Source organism: Quercus robur, chromosome 3 (genome assembly GCF_932294415.1).
Source record: "Quercus robur chromosome 3, dhQueRobu3.1, whole genome shotgun sequence".
Taxonomy (NCBI): Eukaryota; Viridiplantae; Streptophyta; class Magnoliopsida; order Fagales; family Fagaceae; genus Quercus; species Quercus robur.
Window position 1 is genome coordinate 65,269,536 of NC_065536.1, and position 6,000 is coordinate 65,275,535.

Below are 6,000 nucleotides of genomic sequence, written 5' to 3' on the forward strand. Positions count from 1 at the left end.
GAAGAAGGATTTATTTTCTCGCTTTAGTTTGATCTTGTACAAAATATTTGTGAGCTCCAACCCAAAATAGTGCTTGTTTGTTTCCAGCCCTAAAGCATTGATGAATGAGTTTTTCTTCATCGTTTTGAAGGAATACAGTATTTTGGAGCAATCCAGTTAGATTGATGTGGTGAAGAACTTTTGTCTTTTTGGTTAGCCTGTTGAATCGCTTGCATTTGTTTTTAAAAACGAAAACACATATTAAGAAACTAATGTGTTAAAAAAAAAAATCAATCGGTGACAAAACATGACAATAATCATATACTAAGGATTACACGTGAACATTATTATCATCACAATTGCAATAATATTGGATTGATCAAGCTAATTTTTTTTTTCTTTCAAAAATATAACAATGACTCTAGAATTGTGCATGACTTCATAGTATAAAGTTAATAAAAAGTATTAGGACATATGTGTTTCACATGTTAAGAACATATGTCATGATTTTATGTAATTGGTTTATCCTTTGACAAAACGCACTTTACTTGTAATTGGGTAGATCTAGGATGTGTTTAATACTTCAAGAAATATGTTGTTCAAGTCTAGTATTAAAGCCATGAAGATTGGACCAAGAAACAAGTAAAGAAAAACTGTTCATTAAAGTTGGACAGATAGCTTGACACCTGCGGACAGATAGCTCGACACCTCTCGATAGTTGGTGGATCGATCGAGAAAGCTTCTGTCTCCTCGACAGCTCCTCGATAGCTTCTCGATAGCTGTATCTGTCGAGGTTTAAAGCTCGACACTTGCTATCTATCAAGGTTACGGAAATCAGAATTTTCAGATTTGATTTGTGGGCTAGGCTTTTGTATTTGTATAGGATTTCTTTTCTCATAACCCTAGACCTATATAAAGCTTATTTTAGAGGCCGTCACATAAGAGAATACAAGGAGAATGAATGCAAAAGGTGACCGATGCCTTATTCTCTCTGAAAGAAGCTACTGCGTCTTTGCGCCTTAGGGTTTTGTAACCAAGTGCTTCTTGATCTTCATTGTTGATGAAGTGAAGAACTTTGTAGCCAACATTCTTCTTCTAGTTGGTGATTAAGTCGCGTAATGGGATTCGTGTAATTGATTAGTCACGTACTAGGATTCGTGCATCAAAGGGTGGCGTTCATATATTGAAGAGTTCAGAGGTTTTGAAGTAGTAGAAGGTTTTTGCTGTAAGTTCATCTACTGGGATTGTAGAGTCTAAGGACAAAAGTTTTGTACTGGATTTGAAACTTCTTTTTACTATAGTGGATTGGTTTTTGGGAAGGTTTCCCCCTAGGTTTTTTACTATGAAACTAGTTTGTTTCATTGGTTTTCCTAGGTCATCATATCTTGTCTTATTTATTTTTCCGCTGCATGATTTTGACTTGATATTGATGTTTGTTTGTTTTAACAAGTTTTATTAATAATAAATCTAATTAATAACTTGGGTTTAAAACTTGTTAATTCTATCAACCGGGGTCTAAATTTCCCAACAAAAAGAGAAATTATAGGACTACAATATTTTGTGCCATAATTTTGGACGTGGTAGATTGTGATTAGTAGATAAAAAGTTGGAAGTTTATGTGAAAGTAACAAACATGAGATGTGAATTTAAATTTGTGTACCTCATTTTGATGTTGCCTAAAAATTTTGGCGATTGTCTTCCAACATTAGAGAATATTTTGAGCAATAATTCTATTGGTAATTCATGTTGCATGCTCATTTTTGTGATTGTGGAGAGAGTATTTTTATGATATTTTTGGTGTGTATTTTTGAAGTTGTTTTGTTTTGTAATTTATAGTGTTTTGATTGTTGTATGGATGAGTGATTGTTTAATTTATTAGCAATTATTTTTCATTGTTTTTTTTTTTTTTGTGTGAATAGAAACTTTCATATACCCTTCTCTATAAATCTTAAATCTTATAGTATTGAATATATATATATATATATATGTATATATATATATATATATATATATGTGTGTGTGTGTGTGTGTGTGTGTGTGTGTGTAAAATTTATTATTTTCTTAAGGTTAAACATTTGAACAATATTTTTCAATAAGAAAGGGATATATCAATAACTTCACTCATTACACGTGATAAAACGATTGATTTTGAAAGATACAAGGAATAACTTGATGCAAAAGATTCATTGAAAATGAACATGACATTTTGGTGATAGGTTTAGGAACCAAAGGTATATTTCAATACAATTACTCACAAGCCTTAAAGAAACTGCACATGAGCATTCCTAGCAACTGCTTAATTAAGTTGTATTTTCGATCACATGATGCCAGGCATAGTCTTGCTAGGAAATTAAGAAAAATCTTGTCCGTTACTTTTATTAATTAATGGTAAAATAACAGTTGTGGACATGTAACCTATTCAATAAATAGCCATATGTTTATGTTGACAAATCTGTGCCATACAACCATAAGCTTGCTTTTCAGTTGTTTAAAGCAGTGTACACTACAAAACCGCGCTTTGGAGCTGCGTTTTGGAGCTACATTTTTCAAAAACACAGCTTCAGGGTAGTGATGACAGCCCAATCATTAAATATTGCACCCAAAAACCAAAAAAGAGCTGTCCAAAAACAAAAGTTGCATAAGTTGTATCAATATATAAATCAATTATTAATAAATTTGAAATAGCTGGAAAATCTTTGATATCCATTTTAGTTATTGAAGAAAAAGTTATTAACTTTGGTGATTGTCATGGCAAAATAGATTGATATTCCCCTTTTAAAGAAGGGTAGAGGGAGGTCAAGAGAGTTAATTTAGGTGCCATTATACAGTGTAATACCATAAACACATGGTTCCTCAATTAAATTAAATCCTCAATTATATGTATATTTAATTATATGGTAAATGTATCCTATACTTCAACCAGTACAAATTTTATATGCTAGATGACCTGACACTGAACTAATTTTCTATGTTTACATTTAATCTGCTGCTATCTTATAGAAAGATTGTAGTAGGGATGACATTTTTAAATATATATATATATATATATATATATAGGGAAATACTAACGAATGCTTTTAGGACATTGGTTAATAATTTATTTAAAGAAAGTTTTTATAGGAAAAGAAAAGAAAAACCAATTAATATTTTGACAGCTTCTTTCATTTTCCATAAAAGTAGTGTCAAAACTTTCTTAAAATGGATTGTTAACCAATACCCTAAGGACATTCGTTAGCATGACCCATATATATATATATATATATATATATATTATGCTATGGATACAAAATTTTATAATCTCAAGAATGTTCTATATGACAAGAGAGAACATGCAAAGTATTTGAATAGAATTTTAATCAATGTTTTCTGCTAGTGGGTGGCTTAAGATTCATAAATCACATACAAATTAAAACAAAAACAAAAACTTTGAACAAATAGCCTGCTCTTGGGATCAGAAGAAAGAAGACTAAACATCACCAGGTCTCTAGTTTTGCCCTTGAAAATCATATACTTCCTTAGAACACCTTCCCTCTGGAACCCAACCTTCTCTAACACCCTTTGGGAGCCCACATTTTCTGCATCAACTATACTTCAAGCCTTTCCAAGTGTGATTATTCAACAAATATAGTATTAGCCACCTACTTAACTACTTTAGTTGCAATCCCTCTGCGTCAGTACTTGGAGCCCAAAACATAGCCAAGTTCATCTCTACACTTATCATTGTATGAATTTTTGGTCACTGAAATGGCACCAATGGGCTGACAATTAAGGCAAATTGCCCTGAACCATGGGTGAGGAATAACTTTGGTATTGATAAAGTTGATTGCATCTTCTTTGTCAGTGTAAGGTTCCCATGTGCAAAAGTGGGTCCAATTGACATTGAGATCAGATTACATGGGAGTTTTTTGGAATCTAGTATGTTTTGTTTGGTAATCCTCAGCATGTATAGGCCAGATTTGGTATTGATATTGGGGTCTTGTTAATGAGATGCTAGGCAATGTTACACACTGCAGCTCTTAATTAACTTATCAGCAAGTAACCTTCTTTTTTTTTAGCAAAACTAAAGCATTCATTGATCCAAGATGGTATTTAACGTCAAGAAAACTTCAAATTAAAAAACTTCCCAAACTGAAATATAAGAATTGCTACATCCCATAACACAGCCAACACAAAATAAACTTCAATCGACATTGAGATCAGATATTTGATACAGTTTGTTTAAATTTAAATACATACATAGAGGAGATCTGCTATTAATTTTGGCATTGTAATAAACACACAGAAAATTGTTTCAGCTGCAACAATGTTGACTTATTTTGCACAGACTACATGAACTAATCCGAGTCGCATCACAACACTCAAGAGGCAGTATGCAGTAACAAAATTTAAGAAGGAAATAAAAAACATCAAGCAATCAAGCAAAAAGAATAGAGCAGAAAATAGACTATGATTTAGAGATACCTGAACTAAAGCATCTAGCTTTTGTCAGTATATAGGAAAGGAGTAAGTAAGACAAAGAGGCTGTTGTTAGAAGGCGGGGAAGGCGAAGGAACACGTGAGAAACAAAAGGGGCGTGAAGATTTTGCCGTTAGAAGGTGGGAAGGGGAAGGAACAAGTGAGAAACAAAAGGGAAGGAAATCAAGAGGTTGTAACCCTGGGTTTCTAAGGGTTTCCAGTTTAGAAGGCTTGGGTTTGGGCTTTAAGTTAGAATTAAATTTAGAAGAAGTGGGCTTGGGTTTGGGCTTTTCGTTAGAATTAAATTTAGAAGAAGTGGGCTAGTGGAATTAAATTTAAAAGAAGTGGGCTTTATGGTAGAGATAGGTTGGAAATAACTTTAGTTTTATTAGTATTTTTAAATTGAGAAAAATTATTTTAAAATTGTAGGATAAATTTAGGATAAAAGACGAGAATGACATGGCTGCTAACGTGGCTTAATGTGAGTATAGTAACATTAAATGCTACACTTTAGCTTTTAGTAATATATAGATATAGATAAGTGAGAGCCAATGCAGGATTTGAGTATTTTTTTTTTTTGGGAGATCAGGCTTGGGTCTAGTGTCCAGTGGCATTGGATTCATTGAGATGATGACACGTGTCTACGTTTGGATACTGTAAGAACCAAGTACAAGAATTCTGGGCCTTAGATCACTTGGGCTCACAATTTATTTGTAGTGGGTTTAAGGATTTCCTACAATGGGTCGTTCTCGGCAGAGAGACTCAAAGCAACACTCAGTTGATACTCTCTCCTTGACTATTTTCTCTCAATTTTTCTGAACCACTTCTTCTCCCAACTTTCTTCTATTTATAGCCAAGGTTAGTGGGGAGATCATGATTACAGTCACCGTTAGTGCTATTGAAGGTCCAGTATTATCTGGTTAAAGTGATTGTTTAGGTGAAAGGGCGGTGCAGCATTTATGATCTTGGAACTTGGTTCCATTTTCACCGATTATGTTCGGCAACTCACGTTCCCGTGCATATCATGACCTTCCCGGATATGACTCATGCGCTCTACCGGGAAAGATTAACCGGTCAACCCCGGGAACATAATACCAAAAACTTGTTTTTGCTCTAAGGCAGTTTCAAGAAGGGCATAAGGTAACTGGAACTTTCTGTTGGGCCTGCGCCCAAGGCCGGTATGGGCTTGGGCCCGGGGCCTAGATGGGTCTGGGCCCAAGGCCAGTATGGGCTTTGGGAGCTCGGTGCCGTACAATAGCCCCCCCCCCTTGATTCATACTCGGTCGCCGAGGAGAATCAAGGAGCTGCCTGGGCCTTTTGACCTCGGGAATCTTCTAGTCTGGGACTTCTGGCTGTCACTTCTCATTAATAGTCATCTCAAAAGACGCGCCGTTTCGCGGCGCCAGGCGCAGTCGTCATTATTGCCTGACGGTTTGTGAACCGAAGCGGCGCACAAATCGGTTACGCTTGGCATTTGTTGGGTCGCTCGTAGGCTGTGCCCATTTATTGCTTGATTAAGCGTTTCTTCTTTCCCCATTTCTTCTGGCTCTATAAATAGTCCTTCTC